This window comes from Tympanuchus pallidicinctus, unplaced genomic scaffold (genome assembly GCF_026119805.1).
Source record: "Tympanuchus pallidicinctus isolate F22 unplaced genomic scaffold, pur_lepc_1.0 scaffold5, whole genome shotgun sequence".
Classification (NCBI taxonomy): domain Eukaryota; kingdom Metazoa; phylum Chordata; class Aves; order Galliformes; family Phasianidae; genus Tympanuchus; species Tympanuchus pallidicinctus.
Genome location: NW_026294769.1, coordinates 6786495 through 6805776, shown reverse-complemented (window position 1 = coordinate 6805776; position 19282 = coordinate 6786495). Strand labels below are relative to the sequence as shown.

The window sequence follows — 19282 nt, the reverse complement described above, 5'->3', positions numbered from 1 at the left end:
CAAACTAGTCAGTCATTCCTGGCTATATAAAGATAGGCAACTGGTACTTAAAGGCAAGTAACCAGTTCCGTCACTTTCTTTAATATATTTGTCCTTTTGCACGTCCTTAAGCTATTTGCAAAGCCTGAAGCCTCACCTGCTTTTGTGACTGCCCTGGTGTAACAAGACTGGTTCGCAACTCAGTACTCCCACTCCCCCAAAACTCCTTCCACATGATGTCATACAGTATGGCATATCCCTTTGGCCAGCTTAAGTCAGCTGTCCTGATTCCATCCCTTCCCAGGACCTGGGGCCCTTTGATGCAAATGCCCTTATCTCTGTACAACACTGCTCAGCAGTAACTATAAACACTGGTGCACTATCTGCATTGTTTTTCTCCTAGAACCAAAACACAGCATCATACCAGACAGTCTAAAGAAAACAATTTCACCTGAGCCGAAACTAAGACTCACATATAAGAATACCTGTTTTTTGAGTTCTTAAAAATCATGCCATTCTCAGAAGACATACCACTTCCTCCAGTATGCAATACTACTTGATCAATGCAATGCTTAAATTAGCCTGCTACAAATCCCAGAGCAAACCAGCTTGAAATTTTGAGGTGTAGTTTTGTGCAACCTATGAGCAGAAAACGCAGAAAAATGATTTACTAAACAAACACATAGAAGTGTCTTAAATGGATGGGATTCTTAAGAGGAAATGTAAACATAAATCTTAGTAGTTGCCTACATTAAATATGGTTACAAGCAGTAATTCAACAGGTATAACCTTGATGGATAGATGATGTCCCTTCACCCCAGTCATCACACCTGCTGCAGTTCTCAGGAATTACTTAGCAGCACAGTGCAAGAGGACTTGTTCTTGACCTTAAATTATATGTTGCTATGTACACAAAAATAAATGGTGTTATTTTGATATCCAGCATCAATTGTCAGCCACAGTTATTTCTGCCGTAATTACAGAGGGACAACATAAATGCATTAAGATACACTTTTGTTCAGTCAAGTAACTGAAATATCAATAAGCTCTTTGTATTCTGCTGTATTTTTTTTACAGACGGTGAGAACCTGCTCTTCTCATTAATTTAGAGGGCACAGAATGCTCATTATCGGTGCGGAAAAAAATACCATCTTTGCTGTTCTGGGTTTGGTTTTTTTTTGTTTTTACTTTTTTGTTTGCTTGTTTTCCGAATTCATGGTTCGGTGTTTTTTTGGGTTTTTTTTGTTTTGTTTTGTTTTTTCTTTTTCTTTTTCTCCCAGTTTTTAAGATTCCCAGTTGAAAAAAGTTCAGTATTGAGAAAATCTTTTGTTTATCATTTCTGGCAAAGTTCCCGAGATCTATAATCTATCTTTTTTTTTTCTTCTCCACTGTGCATATTACTGCGAGTAAGGATGATGGAGTTCAGACTCATACCACCACAGCTGTGCAACTCCTTTTATTTTGTTTGGCTTGCAGTGATAACCAATAAAATTCAATGAGCTTGTAAAGGAGATAGCGAAGACAGAATGCAAACACTCAGAACATACAGATGAGAGAACAGATGCATGAGAATAAAAGTAATTTTGCTTCCTCTTTTGCAATGTTACTATGCTACATGGCTAAAATAACCTTGAAGTTTTCACTAAATGCATCAAATTTCAAAATAAATTTAATAATTAAGATCCTTAAAAATAATGCCATCTTGTTGCAAAATAAGCAAGCATAACTTCTTCTGTGTCAGTAGTATTTACAATTCTAATTGTGCATATACTGCACTTACTGATCATATCATTATTGAGTTGCTGAAGTGGTCTAGATTTACTTCTGCATAGTGATTAGGTAGTCATAAAAGTTTAGCATTCATCATTGGATCTGCTTTAGAATACCCCACTGAAATATTTTCTTGCTATGTGCAACTCTGATAACATTAGCTTTGCGTACATGCTGTACCAATTTTTCTAAGTCATCAAGCATACATAAACTAACTTTGTTAATACAAATGTATTTTAATAACTCTCAGGAGTGGAATAAATTTATAGCATATTAACATTTTAAAATTATTACTCTGGATGCTTAGGTAATCAGTTTCTTTCAAATAGTTCTTTCTAGTCATTGTGTAGAAACAAAACCAAAATTATTTCTTCAGCAAAAGACAAGTAAAGATTGCTCATTTTCAAAATATTGTTGAGTCATTGAATTAATTTTTCTCTCTTTAGGTTTTGTCAAACTGCAGATCAGCCTTCCCACATTTTACAAACCTTCTACAATCTTTTAAAATACAGAAAGAATTAATTCCGTTATTCCCTACAAGCCTAACAAATGTACAGGTAACAACACTGAAATCCACCTGCAGTATGAAACACAGAAAATTAAACAAGAGCTCTCTGAAACCTAACAAAATATACTACATAAAGCATTTATCACAGGAATTATCATTAATTTTTTTTACAAATATGTTATTTATAAAATTATGTAAAAAAAGATACAAAAAAGTCACACGATTTGGACATTATATCATTTACATTTGGAAATTTATGTAAAAATTGCTTTTATACTTTCATGCAAGGATTCACTTTTATAATTAACTTTATCAGCATTTGATTCCAAGTCTTCAAAGATGGATCTTTCAAGCTAAAACCAGGACTTAACTCAAATCTCTAAGCCTCTGACTTGCAAATAACCCATATTACAGCTAATGAAGTCATTCATACAATATTCAAGCGAGTATAGTTATGTTCATGGATTAGACCTCTTTTCCACTTATATTTATACAGAAATAGGTTGAAAATTCAGCTTCTAGTTAGTAAAATGAAAACAGCTGTTCATTCAACAGCTCTATCAGTCTGTCTGTCCTCCATTAGCCCCTGTGGTAAGAAGCTCATGAGAAACAAGTTCTCAGATACATGGGTATAGTGCAGTTATGACAGAGAGCTCAATCCAATTCTTTCCTACTGAAGAAAAGGTAAAATCATTTCTTATTTTCCATAACCCACACAACTAACATACTTTCTGATCTCTGTCTGTACTACTTTTTGTTGTTGTTGTTGTTGTTTTTTGGGGGGCTGGGGGGTGGGGAGTCCATTTCCTCTTCAGCCATCACTGTTGCTGGAAACATTTACTGCATTTCACAGGCCAGACATCGGAGGATGGCGAAAAGGCATGTTTTGAGGAAAAGAATCCCAGGAGACAGAAAGGATGAATGGTCAAGAAGACCCTTTGGAATTTATTAATTCAGGTACAGCACCAAGCTGGGATTACATACCTGCTGGGATCTAGAAAGAGTGCATTTCTTTGATTTCTTTACTTTTTGAACCTAAGGGCCTCACTCACCTTACCAACACAAGCAAAGTGTTAACCTCCCAGGCACTAACCACCTGCCAAGGCTCTGCAGGCCATAAACCTATGTTACATGTCACATTAGCCAGTGCACACAGATAATGAAGTTCTGCTTAGAACAACTTACTTCAGGAGATTCTGATCAATAACTGTTAAAGTATATTCTGAAAATCAAGTTAGTCTAATTTGGAAATCACATGACAGGATCCAGAGGTACCAGCAATAGGCAATGATGTTACTGCTCTGAGCAAAAACAACGCTAACAGAGAAAGGCAATCTCTTTACACCACAGACAATGCCCTATCCACAAAACCTCACTTAAGAAACAAAACTAAGATAGATATGGCAAACAGATGGCAATCTTTGTTCTGCAGAACTGTGTTTTCTTTGGGACTAAAATTTAAAAGTGCACAAGAGACCAGTTCATACCAACCAACAAGCTTAAAAAAAATATCTAATCTTGAGAAAAAAATCCCTGTTTAACAAGCCTTTATTCAATTGTCTTAGAATGTATTCAGAACAGTACAATGTACTAAAATTGGGAAAGTGAACTAACTGCTAACAGGTTTTTTTTTTCTTCTTTTTTTTTCTTTTTTTTCAGAAAACACTGATATATAGTTTATTAGACAATGTAAGCTGCAACTTTATTATTATACTCCCTTCCTGGGCACTGTTTAAACACATAGAATCACAGAATGGTTTGGGTTGGAAAGAACATTTAAGATCATCTAGTTCCAGCCCCCTGCTACAGGCAGCGACACTTCCATCTAGATCAGGTTGCTGAAGGCCTCATCCAGCCTGGCCTTAAATGCATCCAGGGAGGGGGCATCCACAGATTTACCAGACAACCTGTTGCAGTGTCTCTTAGTAAAGAATTTCTTCCTAATATCTGATCTAAATCTAACCTCTTCAAGCTTAAAACCATTCCTCCCCCCCATCCTGTCACTACCTGCCCTTATAAAAACTCCCTCAGCTTTCCTTTAGGCTCCCTTCAGGTACACAAAGGCTGCTTTAAGGTCCTCCTGGCATCTTCTCTTCTGTCTGAAGAGCCCGTGGAGAGTCAAGAAGGAGCAGAACAGAAATGAAAAACAAAGAAATCCACTAAAGCACAAAAAACTAGAAGAGTGTTGTTGAATAGCATTTCAGTAAACTACACAATACCAACTCAAAGCAGCTCAAGTATGGATTTTCTTTAAAGGACCACATACTTCTCAGGATTTAACCTGTAAGGAAGGGATCTGGTACTGGCCTATGACTACTGCATCAACAGTCAGATAACAGATACAAACAGATCACAGTCTTGCTAGTGTTGCATGAAATACTAATCCAGCATTTTGGCACTGGAATTTCTTCTAAATAGGCCCTAGGGGAACAAGAATTGTCTTTGAAGTGAGCAATCTTTATTTTCACAGCAACCACTTAAGCATGATAGAGATAACAATCATTGTACAATATCCTAAAGTTACATTACTGCAACTATTACAGTGCATTTCTCCTGCAGCTTTAGAAATAGCTAAACACGTACCTGGCAATACTTTGGCAAAGCCCAGGATTAACCCAAAGAATAGTCTCCTGCAGCCCTGACTGTACATTCAGGAATTGTTTGACTGCTCTGTACCACTGAGACCAAGCTGGTCAGCAAGCCGGTCAGCAAGCCAGCTTATTGCAGCAGCTTGAGTGGCCACTCACTTTCATTTGTTAGGAATATCTTGCCCTGATTTCCTGTCTACTTGCTCATAGGCTATATACAGACCATATCACGATTAATTTTCTTACTGAAGTCATACTTCACTTGCCTCACTTCATTTTATGCAACATGATGTGCAAGTCATATAGGTAGATGCAGAACAACTTCTGAATCCTCTGATGGGATGGCTCAGCTATTACAATATAGCAATCTTCATCAGTTTTTGTATCCATTCTACTATTTGCCAGCTATTCATCTAACACAAGCAAATGACTGAAAAAAAAGTATTCTGTCTCCCTTAAGGGACCTAACCTGTTCTCTTCATGGACATACACATGCAACCTGCCTGAAATTTAGAAAAAAAGTTACTATTCCCAGCTCAAAAATAAAACAAAGAGGCAAATACAAACCATGGAACAAACAGATCGTGAAGCGAATAGATCAGCTGTATAAAGTTAGACAAAGAAGGATGTCAAATTTAAATGTGAGGCTACAATTACTCTTTTATATTATTAACTTTAGGAAAACATGCTTTGCTGTTGTTTTTTTCCATGTTGCTCTCCTGTAAGTATTTAGGTATAGCTGAGTTTGAGAAGTAACAGCTTTGCTGAAAAAAATCTTTGAGAAAAAAATCTGCATTATTATTGAATTAATCATCACAAAACATAAAAAGTCACCTACTCCCACCTACCCCTAAAAATATGATAATTTCCAACACAAAATTGAGGCTGAAAAATTGTAAAGCTCAGAGCCTCTTCTACATCACTTATTCCAGTACTACAGTAGCCTCTACATTAAATTTTTGCTGTATCTACTCTGAACTGCCCAAGCTGCCACCTACAGCTGTTGTTATTGGTTAAACTGTATGTTGCTACTGAGAATAGCTTATACCATCATCTGTGCCATTCCCTTTCAAGTTTTTATGAGCTAACATAAGATCATCCTTCAGCCTATCTTTGTTAGCCTAGCTTCCTAAAAAAGACAGTTCCCTAAAATCTTTTGTCACATCATGTGGTTTCTGACCATTTTGGTATCCCCTGACTGGACTATTTCCAGATTCTCAACATCCCTTTTATGTTGCTAATGACCAAGACATAGCTGTTCAGAAGCAGCTTCATCAGCTCCAAGCAGTGGTGGTAACAGCCTTCTATGGCCCACTAGTTATGTTTGTCGTTTCTTCTAACGTAGCCCAGAATGCAGTTAGTCTTGTCCGCAGTGAAAACACACCATCGGCTCAAATCCAGATTGATGTTCATAATGGCCCAAGGTGTTTTTCATCAGGGCTGTCACTCAGCCTGATACTTCCCAACCTACACTGATGCATGGATCATTCAACCTCAGATACAGAATTTCAGTCATCTCACTTTTAAATACATGAAATTCCTGTGACTGAATCCTCAGGTTTCTCAAGGTATCAAGATGCTTTACGACTTAAAGACCTACTTCAGCTGCCCAGGCATTATTCACAAATTTGCTCATAGAGTATTCTGGTCAGTTTTGTCATCCAAGTCACTAATAAATTAAATTACACAAGAATCAGCCCTTTAAGAATTTCAAACTAATTTCATTAGTTTGCTAATGAGTCAAGCTACTGATGACTATCCTTTCAGACCAATAATGTAGCCAATTTTCAGCCCACGTAATACTTAGCTTGTGCTTCCTCAGCTTACTATTGGCAATAATGTGGGAGAAGCTAACAGGAGCATTAGTAAAGTTCCAGTCACACCATATCACCTATTTTCCCCCCTCACTCACGTTGTCAGTCCTTTACCCTACAGGGCACTAAGATTAGCAAGACATTAAATGCACTTAAAAAAATCTGTGTTGACTTCCCATTTACCCTCTTGTCGGTTTCATGTCTGGAAACAATTGTGAAGTAAATGTGTGTCATGATCTTTCTGGGGAAAGAGATTGACCTGACATGGTCTATAGATCCATCCCTCCATCCTTCTCCTTGTCTTAAGGACTGGTATAGCAACAGCCTAATAGCCTTCTCCTGGTTCTAAGGACTTTACTCAATTGCCATTTCACTGCTGCTTTGCAATCCTATCACCAGAAAAACTTCTTGATAATCTTGGCACAGAGTCCAAAGAAGCTGAATCCACATTGTCTAATGAGTCCCTGAATTGTGTCTCCTCCATGTTACTGTCCCTTGTCTGGAAACAGTTAAAAAACGTGAAATTTCTGCCTTTTCCATGTCTTCCATCATTACATTCCTTCCACAATTCATCCAGAGACACACATTTCCCTTCTGCTACTCATCTAATTTTACTTTATGCCCAGAAATTTAGCTCAAAATAGGCTTTGGTCTTCCTGATTTTGTTAGTATAGCTTCCCAAGAAGTAAAGAACAAAATACATTTAGCATATAAAACACATTACACTAGACGTATACTCAGCTTCTAGATCAGTATGCATGTAAGGGTAGAAATTATAACCTATATTATTTGGAAGACTGATGTAGGCTTTGCACATTGAAACTTTCATCCTTAAGTGAATGTGGACGTCTGAAAAGTCTCAGGAAGTTTTGTAGGAAAAGAAGAAAACACCACACAAAGCCTGGTTTTCCCCTACTATAAAATAATTGCTGCACCATTAATAAAAATAAAAGAACACAGCTGCTGTTGATCTTGTTAATTCATTCACTAAGATAAATGGAACTGAATTAATCTGTCTCATGCTATGCTGTTGAGCAATGAGCAGAATATCTTGCGAACTGCACAGTATTTATACATATATAAAAAAAATAATATTGAACTTTCCAAAAAAAGAAAAGCAAGCAATTTTACAACACAACTGCAAGGATACATTATCTCCATAATTTGATGACTCTTGCAAGCACATACTGAAAAAAGAAAGGTAAAGAGTAAAAGTGACCAACACGGAAAGCATATGTCAAGAATATTCATATTTTAAAGAATTATATTTATTTCAGAAACTACTGCTTCTTCATAAATGCAAATCTTATCCTTGTAAATGTTAACCTGAAGCTTTTCAGTATTCTTATGTCAGCTCACTCATTCCTGGCTCACTGAGAGGAGGTAAAACCTCTATCTGCAGTTCTAGTTTTTGAGGTAGGACAGCATAATGATTAAAAAAGAAGACAACAAACATTCAAGTCAAAGTGTGACAAAATAGAAATTTTAACAAATTAAAGATGTTGATCAAAAAAGACACAAATGAATACGATTTATTAAAAGACCTTCCTTCTCTGCATGTACACTAATGCATTATCACACTAAAAGGATCTACTGATGTGCACAAAGTTTGCAAACAGTAGTCATTACAATAATATTGTAGTATATTATCAAAGCAAGATCCATGATTTTCTCTTTTTCAAAAACATTTTTTTTAAATATTGAGTCAGAAAATAAGAAAGAAAAATTAAAACACCTTTCATCATATGACACCTTCATATGAAGGAAGGCTTGTAATGAAAAGGATATGCTATCAAAATGGGCTAATACTGAGAAAAAAAAAATAAATAAAAGGTCAAGAATTCAGATGCACAGATGCATGAAAGCTTGTACATCCTTTTCCTTTAAAAGTTGGCCTTATAAACTTTATCACCTATACCTGTAAATCTTGCATTCTAACTACATACTAAGAGACTACCTTGTTAATGAAAAGGCAGTAAAAATTCTTAAAGGACAATAATTATGTATCACACAAATTTACAGAAAGGAATCGTAAAATAGTTCTTTGCATGACCACAGATGAATTGAGAGGAAGAAAATAAAGTAGTGAACACAAGAAAATCAGAACTCAGAAACAGTCATAAGATTGAGTTCAACACGTGTTTTGCTATGGTTGAAAAGGGGAAGGAGCAAATTGGTTCTCTTCAGACTGAACAGAAGACAACCAGATATTTATTCCTAGCAGGCACTGCTGTGGCAAATAACTACCAATGAATTTAGGCGCCTGAGAATGAATCTCTCACACAGAAGTACAGCACAAGTAGCAGTGCCAACTCAGTGTCAGCAAACAGGCACTGTGTCAAACCTCACTGTGTGGCTATCAAATTTAATATGGACAACTGCCCACTTTCTACAGTCCATCATTCAGCCTCAGCATGAGAAACCTCTGAAGAAGATGTCAGTGCTGCAAATAAACTGTGGGGTGCTTAGAAATCTTTATAGACTGCAGTGGGAAAAAGTACACCTTTTATGATGCCTTTCAAACCCAATATGCATGACTGTGGTACATCCAGTCCTTCTTTTAGGGGCAAAAGGACTGACCTAGCATTATACCTGGATTTTGCAATGCATTTGTTCTCCACATGGAAAGGGCACTGGATGAACCCACATTATTAATTTCATCCTAAGAATTTAAGCACTATTTAAATGAGGTTTCAGAACTCACAGATGAATGAGAAAGCAGGAATACGATGTTCTTACTTTATATGTGCAGTGGGAAGCATAGCAGTCAAAGTCCTCAGAGAGAAAGGAGTTTGTTCCAATGCTGAAACCATAGATGCACCTAAGTCTCTTTCTGCAGTTGTAGCCATGCAGAAAATGCAACCTATCATAGGTTTAACTGTACCAGAAGGTTGCCTTAAATTGTGGCTGGAATGTGTGGTGTTCAGTTGGTCCTTGCCACAGTCTGCCATAAACAAACAACAAACCAACTTAACAAAAGAAGTATCTATTGTTACAGCACATGCTACTAAAAACATATGGAAAGAGGCACAGTATCCTCAATTTTTCTGTCATTTGAAACAAATGGAATGGCGTAAGCTGTGCTGTAGTATGTTCTCCTATAAAAGCACTGCTTTGTGAAATAAAAACTGAAGTTTAAATAGTTCAAAGTGTCCGTTTTCCTCCTGCAAGCAAAACTAGCACATTCCTATGTTAGTTGGAAATTATTCAGTTGTAGAATGTCAAAGCTTTGAAGCTTTGAAGACTTCAATTCATTAAAAATTGTTACGCTGCTGGTTGACAAAAGAACGAGGTAAGGCTTCCAGTTTATCAAGCTAAGTATAAACTTGAGGATTTTCAAGTGTATTTGCTGACTTACTATGAAGAATAAAGTCTATTTATAACATCAGATGCAGTTACCATCAAGTGCTCTGTCAACAAAATCTTCAAATAACAGTCTACACTGACAATGAAGTGAACAAAGATGGGCATAACTATACACAGGAAAGTCAGCATCCAAAAATAAATAAACCCTCAACTACTCTGAAAGAGGAAAATAGTACTCTTTCCGTGGCTAGCAGTTGAAAAACCTGAACACATACGTATTTCACTAAATATACAGTAAAAAACATAAAAAGGTTTGTACCAAGATACATTGCTATGCTGGAATGAGATAGATGGTGAAAACGGGATAGAGTGCATCTTTTAAATTTACCCATATACATCAGGATTCTGAAGACTATGAAATACATTCAGGTGAACGGATAACGTCAGGTATTTCTTTCCCTTTCTACTCTTTTCCCCTAAAGAAAGATTTCGTTGAAAAACACTTTTCAGTGTGAACAAAAACTGGGAAAATTCCTAGACAAAGAGTCTTGTAACAGTATACAAAAGGCTTGATTTAAAACTTAATTACACAGCCAGACATGTAATTGCAGTGTTACTGGCAGGATGGATATATAATTGTGACCAAGAGATAACATTGCCAGGTTAGTGTGCTAGAATACCTCATTAACCAGCAAAATGCCATTCCAGATTAAACAAATAATTATTTTGGACGGTGCTACACAGCTGAGGAAGAAAAGCTCAATGCAGCCAGGTACTAGTTACAGGAAATATCTAAAAAAAATGCAAAAAAAAATGTTTTGTGAAGACTCAAGGAGAGACAGACATGGAAGATGAATGAACACAGATGAAATCTAAGAAGCAAGGCTCATGTTTTAGAATAACCAAGGAAAGAGACAAGGAGAAACTATTTGCTGTGTGACGATCCATACTGAAGAAATTGAGAGAATACTAATAGAAATAGAAATACTTCTTCATATGCTGTCAAGTAGATAACCAGTGGCCATTTTTCCACTTAAAAAAGTTGCAATCATGAGATATTATTACTCAAAAGGGTAAATTCTGGCACATCAGAAAAAAGCGCACCACTGTATGTAAGATAAGTGCACTAAGGGCTGTGTCTGATCCAAGAATCCCCCTCCCATTCCCACTCGCTACAGATCCACATCCACAAAGAAAGACTGCTCTGAAGAGATAAGTGAATATACGTGGCGCTGAGGCTCAAGAGAGAATAATGAAGTGATTGATCACAGCTGTTGAAAATGAAGCCAAACTCATCTCAATGTGAAAGGGGATGCGGAGGTAACTCTTTTAGATAGATATGCTATCCCAGAAAAGCATTTCAGTTGTCTGCATAACTACCCGTCCCTTACAGAAATGCAGGTCCAGAACTAAACAAAACTAGTTTCAGGTGTTCAAAATAGCATAGCTTCTATAAGCTATTATATTTGCTTATATACTGTGATCCTTTGACTCTAGTTAACAGTATCTTTCCACACATACACCTCCAAGAGGTACTCAGCATACTGTTCTATGCTTTTCTGCAGATCCCAGCTATTCCCTTAGCAAGTGACTGCCTGCTCAACTTCTAACTACAGTTAGTTGCTGATGAAGTAGCAATGCAACAGCACAAACATATGACAAGCCAGCAGAGCTGAGCTATGCTCTGCCTGAAGCCTTGTCCTCCGGACCTGTACAACAAACAGCTCACCCTGTCAGGCTCAGAGGAAGGAGTGTGTCCCCCATTGCAGAGCCTTCCAGACAGCTTTATGTGAGCCAAGTAATGAACCACGTAATGGCTCAGCTTTGTACCAAGACTGCAAGTCCTCAGGACTAATCCCTGCCAGGCTTTCTCCATTTGAACTTTACTTGACCTGACTGCAACTTTTATTACCTTGTTTTGCTGTAGCAGCAATTTTTGTAATTGACCAGGTGTGTATGGTAATTTGTTATGACCATAGTTTGTACGAATGGCAGTATCAAGCCGTTATTCTGTGTAGAGTGAGGTATTTAATGCCACTAAAATGATGAAGTGTAGGCCTGATACAACAGCAGTGGCCTACAGAAGTGAAGTAGTTGTTCAGTGCAGGCTCAAAAGAGATAAGAGATGGGCGACTGGTTTGGAATTGGAGACCATGATTATAACAACAGATGAGCACTGTGAGGGTGCATATGTGATTAAAACTAACATCAGGTTTAAAATCAAACAGCCACTAAAACTTCTGAAGAGAGCTATGGTCTTCAGATCTCTCTCTCTCTAGCCTCAACCCACACATTCCTTTCTGATGACCAGGGGATGCTCGGAATCATGGTGGTAAGCATATTTTGGATAACAAAATTGATATCTATGTGTTATCTGTATTGCAATTGCTATACTTTGTTAAGTATAAGTATAGACTCTAATTAAATAGTGATTTGAGTGCATTGCTGCACTGCTGTGCTAAACCAAAATCCTCCATAATTGCAAGTACCTTCAAATTAATAAAGTTCTATAGTGTATATTAAGCCCTCAATATATAGAATATCCAGAAGAACATGGCTAGAGAGTACTGCTCATAAGGTTTCAAAAGCAACAACAGAAAGATATCCTAGAAGAGAGGTTTCCAAATGTAAGTAGCTAAAACCTTATCTCATCTACCCCTTCAAAAATAAATAAAACTTTCAACAAAGTGTTTAAGAAGGAAAACAGGAGAAAAAACTCTCTTGGGCCACAGAATGTGGATTTGCTGTTTGCATAGAAGAGGAAAGTGTCTGCACAGAGTATCAGTAAACACGTGCAAAGAACTGTGGCTGCACTCTTACATGTTACAGGTTGTTCACGTAAAACCTCCCTAAAACAAAGGGAGCCATCTTTGACCAAACCTACAGTTTTATCTTGAGGAAGAGAATTTATGGATTAAGCAATTAATTTTTCTAGAATTTTAAAAATAATTGAAAAAAATTTCAAGTCTTTTTTTAGCCTTTTACCCATCCAAAATGTAAAGATTCTGATCAAGGGTATCTATAGAAGAAGTTTCTGTCACTGTAAATTTTAAAGATACACTTCATTTCCACCACAAAGGAGGAAAAAGGTAAGTATATATCAAATATTGTTAGGTAAGTTTATTGTGTTATTTAAAACATTTTAATATAACTCATAGATAAACTTATTTGGGTAGTGATGCAGCTTAACTCAGATAAACATTCATTACAAGTTCAAACTTTGCTTAGGATGTTTTGAGTTCTGGTTTCTAACACGTGGAGATAAACAGAATTGTATCATTTTATCAAAGTATAACATGCATAATATTCAACTACACATTAAGTTTTTTTTTTCTTAGAGTACAAAAGATTTAAATTGCCCACAGAAAGATACATTTCCATAGCTCCATTTAGCAGTAAATGCATCCAAGAGTAGAAAACACACAGAAACAGATGGAAAAGCACAATAGAATTACTCAAGTTTTCAAAACGACAAAAAGCATCAAAAATCATCGAAACAATGATGAAAATGTAATTGCCTTCAAAAATCTTTCACAAAGCTCTAGTTACAAAAGCAGGCTGCCTGAAAAGTATTGGCAAGACAAGTGGAAGAGGGATCACTGTGGAATCCAGAGAATGCTTTTATTGTTTCATTTCTAAAGAAAACAGAAAAAAAAAAAAAAAAAAAAAAAAAAAAAAAAAAAAGGAATAAAACTAATTACCAACCAAAGCATTCAGTTTAGTTTAGTGTTTTAATAGCACTTTATTTTCTCTCTAGAATAGGTAAGCTGTTTTGAAAAAGCCATGGGCCTCAGAAACTCTTTTGTTATGCAAATAAACTTAGCTGTCGATTGATCTTGCTTAATTCAAGCAATTCAAGCAATTCAAGCTTTTCTCAAGCAAGGGAGGAATACTGAAAACAGGAAAATCAAATATACATAAACACGACCTTGACAATTTCTAGACAAGGAAGTGGGGAAGGCACACCCAACTCCTCTCCCACTTTTCAAGATCTATGCATTTAAACAGGGTCATCACGTGAGACTTTCTGAATCGGTCTAAAAACTACTAAAAGAAGCTGACCCATGATTTGAAGCATATTTTACAACAGCTTTGTTAAAAGACCAACCCTTGAAAACATCTAGACAAACCGATACAATACAACTCCTCAAAAAGGAAAAGAAAACACCATTCAACCTTCCTTGTCACAAAGCTGCTTTCTAATCTTTGGGGAGGTTATTTTCAACTTACTCAGCTAACTCATTACCTACTCCTAAATATTTTAAGTTCACCTGGTTCCTCTCAAATGATTTCAAGTTGAAATTGAGAACCCATTCCACTACACAGATTAAAAGACACATTTAGATGTGAAAATGTTTTAGATTTTAAAAAACCCCATGAATGACAATAGAAAGAAAAATCTTCAGCATTAAACTGTTACAAATTTTATACATTAAAATTCCAATTCAGAATTTATTATTACTTTCTTAGGGTATCATTATTCCAAGCTCAAAACTCTTCTGCTGATGACAAAAAGAGTTGAGAGAAAAGTGCTGGTGGATCAGTAGAAACGTGTTCACATCTTGGCTGCAGGATAACAAAGAATATTTTTGTCTTTAACCGTGTTTTAAATTAGCATTAGACTGAACTGCCACTAAGTGGTATTCTACCCAGCTTCTCTAAAAATTATTGGCTCAAAATTACTAAAATTTTGTACACTTCCAAAGTTAAAATAGAAAATATGTAACTGCAATTTTATTCTCATAATCAGCATTTCCTTCCTTCTCTTCAAAGATGATTTTGCAGGGAGATTAAATTGATATTCTCTCAAAATTGTTCCATCACACTAAATTTTCATAGAAGACTTTCCAAACCTAGCTCATTCCCAACAATACACAAAGTACTTTTTTTTTTTTTTTTTTTTTTCCAGTGAAAGAGTTTTCACTTTCTTCATACTCGATCCATAGGTACAGTAGCTGTAGATGATGACTTACAGAATATAGGTTTCTGAAAAAGAATGACTTGTCTAAGTGTCCTCTCTCAAACACCGCCATTTTCAGAGAAGCCCACGAATTTACTCACGGCTGTGTCACAGAGCTCTATGAAAACAGACCCAGATTAAATCAAGAACTCAAGAGTCCTGTAGAGCAGAGCATAAAGTACATTTATGATTTTCTCCCTCACCAGCCACTGTGATCTCTCTTTACAGAACTCCAGTACTGGGAATCGCACATTTCAGAAACAATCCCATCAGCTTGAGAAAGCATCTGAGAAGCAATAGCTCTACTCACACAGCCTTGTATTTTAATAGCATGTTGGTCCATTCTGCACTCTTAGAATAATGCTATCAAATATACATGCATCTGTGGTATTCAAAATATATAATGCAGTCAAGTTGCTGTTACAGTGTATTAATATCTAAAATAAATATACTAATGAAAAGAAAGATGATACAAGGAAGAGGCATCTCTTTGAAATATTTTAAAACCTCACTGGAAAAAAAGATGACTCTATAACTAAGGAGTTGAATATATTGGCACACTACTGAGAAGATGAAAAATTATATATAAACTGAATATAATTAACCTGGGTCTGAAACAGAGGTGCCAAAATACACAGAGGCAAAGATAGTGCCTGATGTGTGAGGATGAGCAAAATATGAATGTATCATAATTGAACCTATTTAGAAAAATCCACAGATCACTTCAGGTTATTACACTAATTATTGGTTCCTACAAGGAAACAATGAGATTTTATTTATTTTGGTGAATATCACACAATATAGCATTCAGTTTAATCAGAAAAATAGCGGCAGAAATCATTCTGTGAACAGATTCACAGCTAAGTACTTGGACAACTGTATGAAATGCAGTGACTAAATGATTTCCTAAGCCTCTTCTGTCCTCATAACATTAGAAAACTAGCCTGGATTGAAACATTAACCTAAATTTATGATTTTCTGAAACCTCAAAGATGATATATAGATGTAGAAAGAACAATCTGACAGAGTGAAGAAAAGAAATGAAATCTTTCATCTTTTAGTGTCATTTTCATCTGTAGTTTTACTTGCAGATATAAAGTGTGCATAACATACATACATTTGTCTCCAGGAAGTATGAATACCTAACAAATAAGTTCACAAAAGTCATGCACATATATTACCCTCATTTAAGAACGACACACATTACAAAGTAATAATGACTACATGTTGTGTGTGCTCTTAAACTAGTTTTAACTGAAATTTCTGTAGAAAACAGTTTGATAATGATAATACTGGTTATTTTTTAAAAGTATCTTTCTTTAGACAAAAAATATGTTAGACTTATAAAGCTGGAACAAATTTAACAACTGAGATCACTCTTTTATCCTTGTTTTAACAGGAAAAGTTATCAGCAACCATCTCAAATCCAGAGACTTCTGTTTTCTCTGGAATCAGTACTGTGACTTAAAGAACATATTAATCAACCATTTATTTAAACAGAGAGAGAAATGTTCCAACAGTGTAGCAGACTAAAGGTTTTTGTTTTGTTTTTAAAGGCAAGTGAAGACAAGCACCTGAAAAATAGTAACTTGATTTGAAATAGGTAGATTCCAAAGCAATTCAGAAGAAATATTAAATGTTACACAACTTCTTTGCATAAGCTTTATGAAAGAGAGGAGAGCTGTTCTCTGGAAAGGCAACTGCTCAGATGGTGAAAAAACTGACCATGAGTCACAAAATCTAACAGAAATGTATGATACTATTTCTGCATTAAACAAAATCGTCAGTGCCTCAAGAGCTCTCTCGCTCTTAGGAAATGATTTTATCTCATGTTCTCCAAGCATTTTCACTAAAAAAACAACCCTGCCAAAACAGCCTTTACTAGATCACTGTCACTACATCCATCCTCAGCTTCCAGGAGAGCTGTTCCTGCATGCCAAGAACTGAACTACTGTGAACCATGTATATAGATTCCCAGTAAAAGCATCAGCTTTACTATGTATTTACTCAAAAGGCTCTCCAGCAGCTATTTCTACCTTCAAAAAACAGCATTATGAACGGCTCTCTTCCCAAGAACCTTTTAACACTAAGTAGGATCAAAAGTGTCTTGCACAGATGCAAATTCTTAATCAAAAACATACAGCATTTTTTGCAGAAGAAACATTATGGATGCAATAGGAGAAATTTGTGTCCTCAGAAATCATGATTTCTGTTTGTTGAAGAATTTTTCCAATATTTACAAAAGTAGATGACAATCAATGAAACAAAAAGCAGCTTTCACTTTAGAGAAGTTCACAACTCCTCCTCCTGATGAGGACAGCTTGAAAATATCAAAGGTAAAGTTCACTGTCTGGCATCCCTAGATTTCTTAAAAATATGGTGTGTGATTCTGACATCACCTCCAGCAGTGCCTATGACCTGGAAGAAGCTTGAAACAAGAAAAAAACCTGGGTTTACACCCCTTATCCTTTACTTCTTCTCAATTTCATCTCAAAGGTCTGAAACATGAGATTATTCAGTATGCCTGAGAAGGTGTTAAGCAAAAACAAAATGTCTAATATATTAAAGCAAGTAGTTTAGGATTCCTTAAAATAAACATAACTCCTCAGCAACAAAATAGAGGCTTCCACTTCTGTTTTGTCACAAATCCCCATCTTGAAAACCATGTAGCTAAATTCACAATAGTTTGAGTGCCACTTCACGTTAAAGGCAAAATTGTTTTTAGATCCTATAAATCTGTTCCTCAAAGTAAGATACAGCACATAGATCTTCAAATGCAAAGCTTCAGATTTTTCCAATGAATCATTTATGTTTCACATAAAAATTAAAAGAAACAAATGTCACATCTATGACTTCTCTGTGCCTTCTTCCATATATCCTGCCCTCTTCAAAGAAAAAAATGCTCATTACAGTACTCAGTATCATAAATCTCAGTTGACTCTCATGCAGTCACACAACATGCAAACACAGGCAATTCTCAGAACTTCAAGTTTCCTTCTGGGCTACAGTGAATAATAAAGATCCATACCCAGTAGTGATACCATTCATTCATTCATCCTTCTAAAAAACAAGGGCTAGACATCTCAACAGGCAGATGTTGAGAAACACAGAAACTTAATCTACTTCCCTAATGCTAAATTGATGTAATACATTTCATTTGCTTTAAGTATGGCAAGAGCAGCCTAGAATTGTTCCAACAAAACTATCTAATAGAAGCCTATCAAAACATACAGTATTACGGCGAACAGAAAACAGAAATAGAAAGCCAAATCAATTTGCTATTTCAAACCTTTACTACAAAGTAAATTAAATTACACGGCTTTCCCAGCAGCATGGCTGAACATAAACGTGTGTCATAAACTGACTTTCCTGAAGTCACCATATATTCTGAGGAATGCATTGAGATACTCCCCAGAATTAGTCTAACTTTTAAGCTTAGTACTTTATAAAAGTATCTTAGTACACAGATCACCTGTCAAGAAACAAATGCACTGGAGAGAACACCAATGAAGTTTTTGCATTTTTACCCTGTATGACAATGACACAATTGATTATCTTTTTAGACAGCAATAGCATAGGTTAGCTGGTTATTCATAGGAATTTCTCACTACTCAATACAGTGTTTCCAACAGATAAGTACATGCATCTACCAGTTTGAAGCCCATGTATATTTTTTCAACATCAGAAAGCCAATAGCTAAGAGAGATACTTTTCATGGTAACAATATAGAAACACGGTCTGAAACACCTGTCTGAAGTCAAAACAATGATTCAAGCTCAGTCAACACTACTGTCCTGGAAGAAAAAATGCAGACACTTAATCTGTGGGTAAATCTGATACAACATCATGCCATAAATCCTAAAACACAACTCCATTTTACTACCTTTCTTTCTTGCACTCATCTTTACAAAAACTGAAAATAGGAATAACCTCTAACACACCCAAAGGAGAGAATTGATACATAGCAAACAAAACAATAAGCACAAGATCACTTGTTGCTTTTCTTTTTTTTAAAATGCCCAACGATGCAACAGCTATTATTGCAATGGTATTAGACATCATAAACCAAATTCGTGTTAATTTCGCTAACGAAGCAGTGAACATCTTATGCTGCTAAGATCACTACTTTATAATGGGAGGAACAACCAAGATGCTTACAGGAAGAAGAAATCTGACCAAAAACAACCATTTATGTCTCTTTCCAGGATACCTGCTGCTACAGCTGAAGCGAATGAAGCAGCAGTGGAGACTAGGTGTTTTACAAAGCAAATACAAACCATCTCTTGAGGAATAAAGCAAAATCTAAGACAATCAACCCACCAAAATTAACATAAAAACATCCCAAACTGTCTTTTTA

At 36.0% G+C, this 19282-nt stretch overlaps 1 protein-coding gene across 6 annotated transcripts in view; it reads right to left on the bottom strand.

Moving 5' to 3' along the window:
• CTNND2 (catenin delta 2) overlaps nt 1-19282 on the bottom strand; it is a 612391-nt gene that overhangs the window by 481769 nt on the left and 111340 nt on the right. The gene's annotated exons all lie outside the window — the stretch shown is intronic.